We start from the raw sequence: 16,583 nt of genomic DNA, 5'->3' as shown, positions 1-16,583 counted from the left end.
AGTGATCAGATTCTGAATATATTTTGAAGGTAGAGCCAACAGGATTTCCTGATGAATTAGATGTGGGTTTTGAAAGGAAGACAGGAGTCAAGGACAACTCCAAGTTTTCTGCTTTGAACAAGTGGAAGAAAAGAGCTGCCAACATTTAAAATCAGGAGATTTAATTTAATAATCCAGACTTCCAGTTCCTCTCAAAATACTGGAAGATCTGGTCAACCACATAACTGCATTTTTCACAAGATAAAAAATGAACAGGAGCTGAGAAGCAGTTGCCCTATTGAGACAAGACATTGGCCCTTTGGTTCACTATCGACCTTGCTCCTTGTTTTATGTCTGGCCTTCTGAATAATAAATAGCTGTCCCGGCCTGTCTGTCTCCTGCAGACAGCTTGAGTTTAGGACCCCTGCCCAAAGTTCTACCATATACTCATGGCAGCAAAAATATAACATAAATTTGCCCACAATTTTGACTAAACGAAGGGCATTTTTGACAAAGTATTTTAAAATAGGCCATAAAAAGGACACCTGCTATGGCCTACTCTTCTAGATTTCTCCTCCATGGCAATCTGACAGCATTCTGATACAGAGGTCCAGCCTCGCGGGAAAAAGAAAAGCTTCTTGAAAAAAAACTCCTCTTTCATATATTCTGATTTCATTAAGTCTAAATCCCAAGACTCAGGTCATAGTCTGTGTCCATACTGCCTGGGAGCGAGGTAAGGTACTTGACCACACCAGCTCTAATACCACATCTCACTACACCTGCGCTTTCTAAACAAGGGAGCTCCGAGGCCCAGGCTGGTACCAAGGCAAACTGGCTCTAAGCCTGTGTTATCACCACCAAGCCTGGTAACTGGCAAATTATTTATTTTCCCTGGGCTTACCAACAAAAAATGGAGGTGGACTACAGCAGAGCTTCTCAAACTCTAATGTATATATAAATCCCCTATTCTAGATGATTATTTAGCTTCACTTACATGAAAATCACTGGCTTAGAATAAAGTGCTTGGTAACAGTGCCTCTGTGGACGACCTGATGTGTTTCTCCTCAGCAAACGGAGATAACATGAACCCAAGGACTTGTTTCACTTTGTCTACTAGGAAGCTCAGAGCTAAATGCACTGTTCAATATAACAGCAAAGCCATCTTACCTCAGGGATTCGAATATAACATCTTTCCCCGTTCCTTTGTATTCATCCTAATGGTTTTGATTTTATTTATCTATTTTAACCCTAGGCAACATCAAATCCTTTTTGAAAGTGGGTGGGGAAGGAAGACAACACTGGAAGAAAGGAAGAGAAGAAGGAAAGTGATTTAAAAAAAATCTTCCCAAGTTGGTATTAGGAAAGTTAGCAAATACGGTTTGTGAATGTGATCAAATAAATACAAACCTAATCATCTGGCTCAAACCCAAAAGCAGTTTTGTTTCGGAGGTCTGTGCCCTTTAGACCAACAAAAATAGCCACAAACAGTATAGGGCTGTGTAGTGGCAAGAAGGACAAGCCCTACTACAGGCATCGGAAAATTCTTTCACTCAGCCTTTCTCTCTTTTAGCTAAGTATGGTCATTGACAGAATTGGGAAATCTTATGGCCTCGATTAATTCCCTATAATAACAAAGAGTCTGTTTTATTATCAGAAAGAATTCGAAGAAAAATGCGTGTTAATTAGTAACACAAAAACTATGGGTAAAGTAAGCATCAAGACAGATATTTTGTGGTAATAAATCAAACTTGATAAACTTGCATTTTTTACCTTTGGCAGCAGTCAGAAAAGCACATTAAAAGCCCAGGATATCGGTCCTGCTCTGGTGCCCCGAGAAAACCCTGGCTTGAAAGTCAGGATAGCCTGCTTGGCTACGAATTTGTTTCTGACCTTGGGCAAGCCTTGTAACCACCCTGGACCCCCTCCATAAAATGAAGACAGTGTGGAGAGCACAGACTCAGAAGCCTCCATAACTGAGCTCCACTTAACCAATTCTATCCCTGTGTTTCAACCAGGACTGAGCCCACACATGCTGAATAAGAGAGGCCAGAAGGTCACTCGCTAGTATATCCCATGCATTTCTTCCAACTGTTTAGAGTTGTATTTGTTCTCAAACCTGCCTATGCCTGTTGGATTTGTTACTATAATTACATAATTTAATTAAATATGATGTAAACTGGTGAAATATAACCATGAAAGAAAAGAGTTGCTTTCTATGAAAGGTACATTGAATAGTCTAAGAAGACCTGATAAAGGCAGGTGACTTAAACTGACTCTCAGGGCAGATGTAAATTAGACAATTGTGGAAGACAGGAAAACCATTTGTAAAAATCTAGAGGGATTTCTTCTACAGTCTGCTTTATAAGGGCCAAAATTTAACAAAATTGAAATGAGAAATCATAGAAAATGCAATCACTAAGGTATAATTAATATGAGAAAAATGTTAGGAAATTGTAATCGGCAGACCTATAATCAAAGAAAAGGCCTTGGCTCTACACCAAGGCTTTTACTGCAATGGGAAAGGGAGTAAGAGCTGTGGTGAAATATTACAGAGGCCCCATGGCTCTTATTTACAACCAGATGAAATAGGCGACCATGATACTGAAAGACGTTTCCAGGAAGGAGCTGAAGACGGAGTGTGGAAGATGTAGTTAGAGTTGTGGGAGGAAGGGACACACAGACACTACTCTTGATAGCCTGGCATATCCTTGCCAGTCTGTCAGCTGAAGGGGGAGTGAACCCACTTCTACTGAGAATCATAGGTTGGTATCTACTAAGTTCCCAGGAAGTAAAGATTTCTTTAACTGCTAGCATTTTTATTCTACTCCTCCCTCCCCAGTTTTTAAAATGTTTGATAAAATTATTTGATGAGTAATACTATATGTTGAGTTTACCTGGGCAATGAGCACTGTGAAGGAGAACATAGTATGCTATGGTTTCCTGAGAGTAAGACATGCAGAGCAGGAGTAGTTCTAGGTAGAAATACTAGTTTTCAATGGCGAGACCAGGCCTGTAATTTTCTGCAGCATACCATGACATCATGGTTTATATGAGGCCAACTCCATAAATCAAGCCTTACCTAATTAGAGATTCTTCTGGAGATCTACATTATTAGAGCAAATAATTAAAACAGCCCAAGCAAGAATAAAAGCCAGATCTGTTTACAAAAATGTTCTTTCCTCCAAAAAAACTCTTTTAGTCTCATACCACTTACAGTTCTTTCACATTTAGTAAATTATAGACTCAGAGCATTTCTTTTTAGTCTGACTTCACTTTCAAGGAATTCTTCAATTAACTTTACGTTGCTTTAAGCTGTTCATCCAACGAGAAAACAATCTGTGGTTTCTGACTCCTTTGTGTGCCAATGGCTGCCATCCATGTTTGACTTTCAGACACACTGTCTCTTGAGAGCCAGGCTCTGTTTGCATAAAACTAGTCAGTTGTCATAGCATTTTGACAAGCACTATAGAAAAACAAAGGACAATACTTCGTGGTGGCTAAACTGGAAGAATTATCTCTGTAAGGGTTACCGTACTGGGGATACACACAACGTCCATCCACACCCAGTCACCTGGCCTGGGCCAGAAGGTAGCACATACTCCACTTTTAGCTGTGATCTTTCCAATTCTCAGGCACCATCTCTTTACTACTGATTCATTTCTTTCTCCCTCCCCTCTTTTTCCTAAATGGTTAAAACACCTGAAACTCATGGAGAGGTGTGGCTACTCTAACAGCAGGCAAAAATGTCAGTGGAAATCTAAAAAGCAAGAGATTGCATGGCCTTTGCAATGGTTATGGTGCATCTAGTGTCAGATCTTCAGCCAAATGTAGTGTAATAAAAAAGCATGAGCTCAGAGGTGAAACCTCAGTCCAAAACTTTGAATATTCTGACTCTAGTGTAGGACCTCAATTCTCTTTACCTCTTGAGGCCCATGCACTGATGTTTTTAAAGAAGTGCAAATAACAACTGGGCAGCTGAAAATAACCATGGGAACAAATGATGACTGCTGAAGAAAAAGATCCTTAGGTTTTCTACCTATCCTGGCTGAGTCAGGCAGAATGGAATCTCCCTCACTTTCTTTTCCCCTGTGCCTGGCCAGTTTCTGGGTATCCCTCATCTATGTCCATTCCATGAATGTACTTCTGAAGCCAAAAGAATAATAAACCAAGAGTGTCTGAAACTGTCTTGAATACTCATGTCCAATATAAGATGTATGTGTGATTTTTCCAAAATCATGCTCAATGCTATTTCTGTAATGGGATGCGCAATTGTTGAACTGCAGGCCTTTCCAAAGAAATGGAATGAATACTCTAGCAGAGTTGTGCCGTAACAAGCATGAAGGCAGAGACGGTGGAACTAGAATGAATGCACAGGCCAGGTGAAGCCCAAGGGCTGATATTGGACATGGCACTGGCTCAACTTGGAGTGGTGGTGGAGTAGAGGACCAATGGAAGGTCTGCTCCTTTTCTTCAGGACAGAACTGTGTTTGACGTTTGACTTCTCTCTCAATGCTACTGCAACTGAATCTGAAGCAAAAGACTTGTAGGATTCCCAAGAGACTCAACATTATTCTAATATCATTTCTTTTCCAAGGGCTTCCCTCTATTTTTATTTAAAATTTTAAAAATCCCTAGGTAAATTTTATAATGTGTGTTGGTTACAAGCTACTGCAAATGCTTTGTGGAAAAAGGAAATGGGTATAACTATGTCTGTCTTGGTGCCCCCCTCATATCTCTCTCTCTCTCTCTCTCTCTCACACACACACACACACACACACACACACAATGGGATCTAGCATCCAAGCTATTCTAAGAACAGTTTCATAAAGTATCAGCTATTCTTCCTTTAACCAGCAAATCACTGTTCTATTGAATTATAATCTATTCTTTAATCATTTAGGGAATATCTAAAGCCCCCAGAAGTTCCTAGAATGCAAGGAAAGGGGAGGCTGAGGAAGTGGAGGTTCCCTTTACAAAGCTTTCACTGGCATCTGAATTTAGATCTTTTGAGATTTTAAAAATATAAGCAACCAAGACACTTGATTTAAAATTCACTGATTTGTTCAAAGTAGTGCTCTACGGAGGGCCAGTGATCTTCTAAAATGGGGTCACAGTACAGATTTTGCTTCAAATTCAAGAGCTCACAATAGCTCCTTTCCTGACTCTGTTCTTTCTGGCACTCAGATTTTTGAAGTAAAACAAAACATTACAGGAATTTTCTCTACAAGGAGACAGTTCTGAAATTCCGGGAAGGGTTCCTCCTCTCCCAAAGCGTCTTGCTTAATGCTGTGCATCATAAGCTTATTTCTTGAAATAAAAATGCTGAGATGCTGAACTTGGAAGGCAGCAATAAACCAAGGGGGATAAAGTTGAGGACACAAAAATCTGAGCCTCACTTTTTAACACCTCCAAAGAAGAATGAACTTATTATATATAAGGAGAGCTCTATAGGGTGTTACTAGAAATTCAACTACTTCCAGTGGTTTTGCTTGATGCCTGGAAAAGCAGTGACATTGGCACAAGTGTGTTCTATGTGAGAACAGTAAGCTGGGGAATTTTGCATCAGGATTTGAGGTCTTAGGCAATTGACGCTGCCTTGAAAAGTACAGCACACTGGCACTAAGAAAATGCAAAATTAGGCTGGGCGTGGTGGCTCACGCCTGTAATCCTAGCACTTTGGGAGGCCGAGGTGGGCAGATTACGAGGTGAAGAGATCAGGACCATCTGGCCAACATGGTGAAACCCTGTCTCTACTAAAAATACAAAAATTAGCTGGGCATGATGGTGCATGCCTGTAGTCCCAGCTACTTGGGAGGCTGAGACAGGAGAATCACTTGAACCTGGGAGGCGGAGGTTGCAGTGAGCTGAGATCACGCCACTGTACTCCAAGCCTGGCAACAGAGCAAGACTCTGTCACAAAAAAAAAAAAAAAAAGCAAATTATTCATTACTTTCTAATAAAATAGTTCTTAGTAAGTTAATAGTAACATGTACACTCGCTTTGCAATTTTTAAATTAAATCACTAAAAATAAACACATTTTAAGAACTTTAAGACTATTTTAAAAATGTTATCAATTATTATTCATTTTCAATCTGCTGCTATTCCTTTTAGCTTATGGCAAAAGATATAACCCAATTGCAGTCCTCAAAAGAGAATGGCCAAAGCAATGCTAAGTCTCGCAAGCCCTACCTATCTGAGGCCTTCAAAATGATTAGAGCCCAAATGAATCAATTCTGTCTAGGCTGACAGCATCTATTTTCTTTTGGAAGTTCAGTGACTACGGAGGGAATATTTTGGCTTTCTAGTGCAAACATGTACAGATTTTGAACTTGGGGAACTTGCAACTTCCGGTTGTAAAGTTGTCTTCTACTCCTAAATGCGAGAATACAGCTTTTAGAAAATCTGCAAATGATTTATTTGCAGAATAGTGAAGTGAATTGCAAAGAATTATGTGAAACAGAAAGAGGGTGTGGGAGCAATAAAATAAATGAAGACACAAGGCTTCTAAAAGGTTACATGGGGAAATGAAGACATTAAATGCCACTTAATTTTAGAAAATAAAATTACAAGGTATATGATATGCTAGCAAAGTTCTGGATTATAGTAAGGCTTTCCAGGGAACAAGAAAACTTGTATGGCTACTACCCAGGGTAATTACTGAATCAGTGATATTACTCAGAAAATAAAATTAAGCATAATACACAGAGCTTTCAAGCCAGTTTCCTTGTGCCACATTCCCCCCTGCCCTCAATCTCATTCTAGCCGCTTCCTTTAAGTGAAAAAAAGAGTCACTGCAGCTTTCTGGAATTCTCTACCATACATTCCAAGTACATTAAAAAAATGAAAATAAGTCATGAAGTTGGATGACAATATGATGAAAAATTATCTTACTCCTTAATTTTGCTACAATAGTTTGAAAGACGATAGTTCTGTAGAATGTGAATCGCAGTCTTACACAAACATACATCAGCATACATTCATACTGTTTAAAAAGAGAAGAGTTTTAAATAGAAAAGGAATGGAAAGATAGTCAACAGCAATAGTCAAGATATCTAGAAATAATTTTAGAGGAAAAAAGTATCTACTACTGTCTTTAAATACATTAAAATACAACAATTTTACATATTTACTTTTCTCTCTTTTAAAAAATTACTTTAAAAATCTTTTTAGAAATTAAATCACTAAAAATAAATTTTTAAAGAACTTTAAGATTATTTTTTAAATGTCATCAATTATTATTAATTTTTAATCTCCTGCTATTCCTTTTGGTAAGGGTAAGGTTTGAGAGATTACTCTCCTGTCAATTCATATTTTTATGTCTTTTACCCCTTGGCTGTTTCACTCAGGCTGGAGTGCAGTGGCATGATCATAGCTTACTGTAGCCTCAATCTCCTGGGCTGAAGAGATCCTCTTACCTCAGCCTCCTGAGTAGCTGAAACTAGACATGTGCCACCATACCAGGCTACTTTTTGCTTTGACACTGATTTTCTTTTGGATATATGCCCAGAAGTGGAATTGGTGGATAATAAGGTAGACCTATTTTTATTTTTTGAGGAACCTCCATACTGTTGTATCAATTTACATTCCCTTGAACAATGTACAAGGGTTCTCTTTTCCTCACACTTTGTCAACACTTATCTTTGATCTTTTTGATAACAGTCATTCTAACAGCTGTGAGCGATGTTTCACTGTGGTTTTGATTTATATTTCCTTGATGATTAGTGAAGTTCAACACCTTTTTATATACCTCTTGGCTATTTATCTTCTTCTGAGAGATGTCTATTCAGGGCCTTTAACAATTTTTTAATGAGCTTATTTGTTTTTTGTTATTGAGCTATAGGACAGTCTTATATATTAACCCCTTACCTGATACATGGTTTGCAAATATACTCTTCCATTTCATAGGCTGCCTTTTCACTCTGTTGATTTTTTTTTTTTTGCTATGCAGAAACTTTTAAGTTTGATGTAATTTCATTCATCTATTCTTGTTTTAGTTGCCTGTGCTTTGATAACATATCCAAAAAATCCCTACCCAGACTTATGTCAAGATGCATTTTTTTTGTTTTCTACTAGCAATTTTATGATTTCAGCCTTAAGTTTTAGTCTTTAATTCATTTCGAGTTGATTTTTGTATATGGTGTGAGATAAAGGTCAAATTTCTTTCTTCTGCATGTAGCTATCCATTTCCATTTTTGACAACACAAATGAGCCTCATCTGACTTTGAAGGGCCCTCCCAACTCCAGTGCACCTACAAAATATGCTGAAGTTTTATGGCCACAACACTGCAGTTTAATTTCTCACACTTTAATCCTGCTTGCTTCATCTTTCTTTCTTTTTTTCTGTTTGGAGATGGAGTTTCGCTCTTGTCACCTAGGCTGGAGTGAAATGGCGCGATCTCAGCTCACTGTAACCTCTGCCTCCTGGGTTCAAGCAATTCTCCTGTCTCAGCCTCCTGAGTAGCTGGGATTACAGGGACGTGCCACCATGCCCGGCTAATTTTTGTATTTTTAGTAGAGACGAGATTTCACCATGTTGGCCAGATGGTCTCGATCTCTTGACCTAGTGATCTGCCCGCCTCGGCCTCCCAAAGTGCTGAGATTACACGCGTGAGCCCCCGGACCTAGCCTTCACCTTTCATACATATTGGTCACTGTGCACAACTTAAAAATCCTCCTGAATACACTTCTCAGAGTTTCAAAATCTTTGCCTGGGAAGCTCAAGGCAATTATGGAGGCTGAGAAGTTCCACAATCTGCAATTTGCAAGCTACAGATCCAGGAAAACTGGCGATGTAGTTATGGGCCTGAGAAATAGAAAGCTCATGGTAGAGATTCCAGTCTGGACCTGAAGACCTGAAAACCAGGAGCACTGAAGGCCAGAGAAGATCAGTGTTTCTTTTTTTTTGTATTATTTTTAGAGACAGTGTCTCACTTTGTTGCCTCGACTGGTTTTGAACTCCTGGGCTCAAGGGATCCTCCCTGCTGGGCCTCCCAAAGTGCTGAAACTACAGGTGCATGCCACCACATCTGGCTCACAACTTTACATGTCAGATAATCCAAGGACTCTCAAATTTCATTAACTGACTCTTCAACAAAGATCTCAGGATACATGTTGCTGACAGCACAAAGTACATATACAAGAATTTCACTCTTTGGTTACTATGGTGCTTACTCTCATTTGGTAGGTGCCAGGTATATCTGAGTATATAAATAGGACAGATGGTTAAAGAGGATAAAGTGGTGCTGAAGAAATGTGATGAGCTAACTAACAGTTACTAATAATGGGAGAGGTAACTGTGGTAGAGGAGTGATTAGCATGGTCATCAGGAGGTGCTACAAATCTCATCAAACTTCACTGCTCCAATCTACACTGGAGCTCCAAAAACCTTTGCTGATGTAACATGTTAGTGCTTTCCGCTCTGTATAATGGACCAACTGGATGGGACTTTTCTCCAGCACTCAATTCATTTTCAGCTTAACTGATAATCAGATACAGACATATACTTGATCGGATATTTTATAAATCCTGATTTTTGACGACAAACATTTTCAGGAAATATCATTTTGACAAGGGAAAATATCAAAATGAGGCGCTATAGAAGTCTTTATGAAGAATTGTACACACATGTGAGAAACTGGTGAATTTGAAAAACTAACAAAAACCCATTTAAAGATCTCCATTACTGTTCAACAAAATTAAAGCAAATCTTATGTAAATATAAAATGATTCATAAGGAAGCTGTGAACTATAATTAGATGGAAATATTCTGATTGATATTTTGGACACAACTAATTCTCACTTTGCCATTAGATAACATAGACTAAGGTGTCATGAAATCTGCATCTGTTCCTAGAAGCACTATTAAGAAAAGAAATAAAAGAAATATCTGCTTTATAAGTTTATAGCAACTTTGCACATATCTAAAATGTTACAACAACTCAGATTCAAGAAATAAGCGAAAGGATAAAAAGGATTCAAGAGCAGCCAGTTTATGAATTGCATGGACTTTACATGTGAAAGAGCTTCCTAGTGTACTCTTATTTTATATGCATATTCATATGGCAAAGTATTTTAGTTTCAAGGTCACAGAAGATTAGGAGCATTCACATCAGGGAGGAAGGTTCAACAAGGCACCCTCACAGAAGTCTGCCAGTCTTCACAGCCAAGAAATCAGAAAAGCTATAAACAGCTGACCCGGCTGGGTGCAGTAGCTCACAACTGTAATCCCAGCACTTTCGGGGGCCGAGGTGGGTGGATCACCTAAGGTGGGGAGTTTGAGACCAGCCTGACCAACATGGAGATACCCTGTCTCTACTAAAAATACAAAATTAGCTGGGTGTGGTGCGCATGCCTGTAATCCCAGCTACTTGGGAGGCTGAGGCAGGAGAATCACTTGAACCCAGGAGGCGGAGGTTGCAGTGAGCCGAGATCGTGCCATTGCACTCCAGCCTGGGCAACAAGAGCGAAACTGCGTCTCAGAAAAACAAACAAACAAAAAAAAAAACAAAAAAAAACAAACAAAAGCTGACCCAATAGCCCCAATGCTCAACATTCAGAAACTGTCTAGGAGAGTGGTAAACAGACCTCTAAATCCACAAAACGGCCTGCAAGGATCATCACACTTGCTGAAATGAAGTGTTGTGAATAATAATGTTGGGGCATCTAAAAAAGATTAAATTATGGTCAGCACATGTTCTTTTAAGGTAAAGCAGTGAAAATATTTTAGAAAATAAAACAATTAAAAAGGCAATCTGTCTTTTTGTGAATTTGATTAGCATGGATCAGGTTTTTAAAAAAACAATTTTTGAGCAACAGTTTTTGGGTTCTCCACACATATACATCCCTACAATGATCATTTGTGATAGAGATTATTTTACATTCAGTAGTCCCTCCTCTCATTTATCAGATATTCAATGAGTGCCTTCTGTGTACCAGGTTGTGTGACAAGTCCCTAACTTCAAGGAACTTACAGCTTGATGAAAGCAAAAAAGATGAAGACACTGAGGCACAGAAAATTTAAGAGCAAGTTTCTTTTCTGTAATTTCAGTCATAGATGTAGCTTTTACTCAATAATCTTAGCATTCGGTTTCAAGGACCATCAGAATTCTAGAAGCAATGAACTTGAAACCAAGAATGTGTAAAAAATATTGTCCCACAAATAAATGGAAAGATATCCTGTGTTCATGAATTAGAAAAATTAATACTGTTAAAATTTCCATAGCACCCACAGCAATTTATAGATTCAATGCAATACCTATCAAAATTCCAATGAGATTTTTCACAGAAATAGAAAGAGCAATCCTAAAATTCGTATGAAACCACCTCAAATACTCCAATCTCAAGCAAAAAGAACAAAGCTTGAAGCATCATACTACCTGATTTAAAAATATACTATAAAGCTATAGTAATCAAAACAGCATTGTACTGTCATGAAAACAAGCATATAATCCAAGGCAACATAACAGAGAGCTCAGAAATTAATCCACATCTTTAGGGTCAACTGATCTACAATAAAGGTGCCAAAAATGCACAATAGGGAAAGGACAGCGTCTTTAATAAATGATGCAGGGAAAACTGGATATCTACATGCAGAAGAATGAAATTAGACCCTTATCTCATACCATACACAAAATTCAACTCAAGATAGATTAAAGCCTTAAATGTAAAACCTGAAACTATAAAACTACTAGATGAAAAAACATGGGGAAAAAGCTTCTTGATATTGGTCTGGGAAATAATTTTTGGATATGATCCTCAAAACACAAGCAACAGGAGCAAAAAAAAAAAAAAAAAAGAAGAAAGAGAAAAAAAAAGAAAAGAAAAAGACAAATGGGGTTGCATCAGATAAGTTTTGACACAGTAAAAAAAAAAAAATCAATAGAATGAAGATGCAACCTATGGAATGAGAGAAAACATTTGTGAACCAATCATCTGATAAAGGGTTAATATCCAATATCCAAAACATATATGGAACTCAAAGAACTCAATAGCAAGAAAATAAACAACCCAATTAAAAATGAACCTGAAAAGACATTTCTCAAAAGAAGACATCCAAATGGCCAACAGGTATATGAAAAAATGTTTAACATCACTAGACATCAGGGAAATGAAATTTAAAACCACAATAAGATATCACCTCACATCTGTTAGAATGGTTATTATCAAACAGACAAAAGAAAAGTGTTGGTGAGGATGTGGAGAAAGGGAACTCTTGTACACTGTTGGTGGGAATGTAAATTAGAATAGCTATTACAGAAAATAAGTCTGCAGGTTTCTAAAAAAATAAAAAATAGAACTACCATATGATGCAACAATCCCATTTTTGGGTATATAGCCAAAATAAATGAAATAAGTATCTTGAAAAGATATCTACATTCTCATATTCATTGCAGCATTATTCATAACAGTCAAGAGGTGGAATCAACTTAAGTGTCCATTGACAGATGAATGGATAAAGAAAATGTGATTATATATATGTATATATATGTATATATATACATATATATGTATATATATGTATATATATACATATATATGTATATATATGTATATATATACATATATATGTATATATATGTATATATATACATATATATGTGTGTGTACATATATATACATACATATACAATGTAATACTACTATTCAGGGTTTACAAAGAAAGAAATCCTGTCATTTTCAACAATGTGGATGAACCTGGAGGACATTATGTTAAATGAAATAAGCCAGGGACAGAGAGACAGATATTGTATGATCTCACTTATATGTGGAATCTTAAAAAACCAAACTCATAGCAGCAGAGAGTAGAGTGGCAGTTGCCAGGAGCAAGGGGCAGTGGGAAGGGGGCGGCACAGAGGAACATGGGGAGATGTTGTTCAAAAGGTACACAGTTTCAGTTAGACAGGAATTCTGTCGATCTATTGTGAAGCACGGTTACTATAGTTAATAACAACATATTGTACACTTGAAAATTGCTAAAATAGCAGATTTTAAATTTTCTCACCACAAAATATGTGAGATGACGAATATGTTGATTAGCTGGATTTAATCATTTCACAAGGTATACATACATCAAACATCACATTGTACACAGTCAATGTACACAATTTTTATTTGCCAACTAAGCCTTAATAAAACTAGGAAAAAATATCGTTTCACTGTTTAGAAGAAGCTTATTTTATAAAGAAAACAAAATGAATATGGTCATTTATTTTCTATTATAAATATAATTTCAAACATTCTCTATATACTTTTTATCTAATAAAACTCACTGGCCAGCCGGGTGTGGTGGCTCATGCCTGTAATCCCAGCACTTTGGGAGGTGGGTGGACCACCTGAGGTCAGGAGTTCGAGACCACTCTGGCCAACATGGTGAAACCCCGTCTCTATTAAAAATATAAAAATTAGCTGGGCATGGTGGTATGTGACTGTAATCCCAGCTACTCAGGAAGCTGAGGCAGGAGAATTGCTTGAACCTGGGAAGTGGAGGATTCAGTGAGCTGAGATCGCACCACTGCACTCCAGCCTGGGTGACAGAGCAAGATTCCATCTCAAAAAACAACAGCAACAACAAAAAAAACCTCATTGGCCTTGAAATGGGCTGCTGTCAGAATATGCAGTTGGGCATGGTAGCTCACGCCAATAATCCCAGCACTTTGGGAGGCCAAGGTGGGCGGATTGCTTGAGCCCAGGAGTTCAAGATCAGCCCGGACAACATGACAAAACCCTGTCTCTCCAAACAAAACAAACAAACAAAAAAATTGGCTGGGTGTGGTGAAGATCAGCCCGGACAACATGACAAAACCCTGTCTCTCCAAACAAAACAAACAAACAAAAAAATTGGCTGGATGTGGTGAAGATCAGCCCGGACAACATGACAAAACCCTGTCTCTCTAAATAAATAAATAAATACATACATACATACATAAAATAAAAAGTTGGTTGGGTGTGGTGGCACAGTCTGTAATCCTAGCTACTTAGGAGGCTGAGATGGGAGGACTGCTTGAGCCCGGGAGGTGGAAGCTCCAGTGAGCTGGGATCATGCTACTGCACTCCAGCCTTGGCAACAGAGAGACAACCTGTCCCCCCCACCCCCCCCAAAAAAGAATATGCTTTCTGGATCCAGAAATCAATCCATCACTAGTGATTTAATCTGGAAAACTTGATGTCAACTGATTTTATAATTGGGGCAACCATGTATGTCTGCCTTTTATGATGGTAGTTTAGCTGAACTGAGTCTATGAAATAATTAGGCCCACGGTGGGGGAATCTGAAATCCTCCTGAAGCACTAGAACCTCTCCCAGCCTTCCCAATATTAGATAAAATTCTTATTCCCAGAAGTTTCTACCCTTTAATAAGTGATATGTAGTCCTTACAAGGCTCTTGATTTCCTCCAAAGTTAGAAAATACTATACTAGAAAGCTGGAGTTTCCTCTGGATGATCAATTTTTTGAAAAATACAAAGAATATTTTGTTTGGTTTTGGGCTTTTAATAATATGATGAGAAAACTAGAGATTCTCAGGAAAGAAAATGGGGAAACAGCACTGAAATTATTTTTATACATCTCATATTTGGCAGGCCTTCTAATTGGTGGACAAAATAATAATTCTACCAATCTTCTTTCTAGTATCAAGATATAAAACAAGAAATAATTTTAGATATTTTATCCTTTGGAATATAAAAGACAGATAAAGACATTATAAATCCCACACCAGTTTAGAATTAACAAATATTTCATTTTGCATTTTTTAGGTTGCTTTTTGAATACTTTTGAGTTCAATGATGATATTCATCCCTTGCTTCCCACATACCACTCCCCTCACAAAGGTTTTCAAAAGAAATCCAATTCAGGTAAATGATAATTGATAAGGGAATTATCAGAATCGAAATATCAGAAAGCAGCACACAATATCTTATATTGCCAAACAAGATAACTGTGACTAAAAGTGGAAGTTCTCTATTTTTAAAAGTTTTTAATATTATAATACTAAAACTTGAATTTTAATAGTCTGATATGAGTATCTATGTATTAAACCATTCAGCCATTCATCCTTCTATTCATTCATTCAACCAAAACACAGTGTTTTACAGAGCAGAGGTCGTCCTTACCTGATGGGCTCCTGGACCTGTGAAGTGGAGCCTAGGGGTAGACATGGGACAGTCTTCTATTCAAGAAGGAACTTTGGTTTAATACATGAACTTTTTTGGCAGAACATCAATGATATCCTATCCACTGCTTCATCCAATATTCAAGAATTGTGAGTCTTCTCTCAATCAGCAACAATAAATGCTAATATTCCCTGATCTCAACAGGCTTTATAGATACAAATTGTCAGGTATTTAGTTTATAAAATTAAAACTGGAGGGAAGGAAGAGAAAATGGAGTCCAACTCCATTTTGGAGGAAGATGACATCCAACTAGTCCTCTGGGTATTTTAAATTGTATCTTTTTACTAAGTTAGTCTTTAAAAGAAAACATGCAATGCAAGTACTACTCAAGAAACACGCTGGGCATGGCATGATGCTGGGAGGAGGTTTTTAGGTTTTGGTTGCATGATACTCAATAGATCAACATGTGTGGAGTTCTACAGAAAGAGAAACATTTCCCTGAGGAAAAAAGAATTCCTAGGTTCATAACCTACCTCACTTTTACAGAAAGTGTATCAAATATAGACATCCTTCTTACTAATGAAAGATCCAGAACATTAGGGAAAAGTAATTTGCTGTCATGAAACGTCTCCTTTGTCTCTGTCGTGCTCAATATCAGAAGCTTCAATCTTCTGTTATCACAGACCACAAGCCCTGGTACCATCCTTGCACCACGGAATCCTGGGTTTGTACTTCCTAAATTATGTATTTTTCTATTTCTTCTATTAAATAACTGTGTTTTAAAAGGGGCAATTATTTGTAGACTTAAACTATGACGCAAAAGAAAAACTCTCAGCTGGGCACGGTGGCTCACATCTGTAATCCCAGCACTTTGGGAGGCCGAAGCAGGCGGAACATGAGGTCAGGAGTTTGAGACCAGCCTGACCAACATGCTGAAAGCCCCACCTCTACTAAAAATACAAAAAAAGAAAAAAAATATCTGGGCATGGTGGCGTGCACCTGTAGTCCCAGCTACTCAGGAGGCTGAGGCAGGAGAAATGCTTGAACCTGGGAGGTAGAAGTTGCAGTGAGCAGAGATCAAGCCACTGCACTCCAGCCTGAGTGACAGAGGGACACTCTGTCTCAAAAAAAAAAAAAAGAAAGAAAAACTCTCAGATGATATAGAATGCTTTAGCCAACATGTATAGAAACATATTGAGGAATGCCAGATTGTCACCAAATACAACTGGAAGTCACTGCTCTTAGTTGGATTCTCTGAAGTAAGCATGGTCCTTTCTAAATACCATTAAATATAACAACTTCTCTACTTCTTGGAGCTCTAAAAGGCAAAATTGAGGACAATAGCTATAAAGAGGCAGGTTTCTTTCAATAAGTGTTTTTTGACATGTAAATATACTCAGTTATATGCCTTTTCTCTTGTTTCCAAACCTCCCCGCTCCCCCACTCATTTTTTTTCCTTCCATACAGAACACAGTATACTACTAAGGACAATGTTG

The 16,583-nt window shown here is 37.9% G+C and overlaps 1 protein-coding gene across 6 annotated transcripts in view; it reads right to left on the bottom strand.

Annotated features, from left to right (window-relative positions):
• Nucleotides 1-16,583, bottom strand: part of CMSS1 (cms1 ribosomal small subunit homolog) — a 368,700-nt gene that overhangs the window by 156,941 nt on the left and 195,176 nt on the right. The window lies entirely within an intron of this gene.

Source organism: Symphalangus syndactylus, chromosome 21 (genome assembly GCF_028878055.3).
Source record: "Symphalangus syndactylus isolate Jambi chromosome 21, NHGRI_mSymSyn1-v2.1_pri, whole genome shotgun sequence".
Lineage (NCBI taxonomy): Eukaryota > Metazoa > Chordata > Mammalia > Primates > Hylobatidae > Symphalangus > Symphalangus syndactylus.
This window is presented reverse-complemented; position numbering and strand designations above follow the sequence as displayed.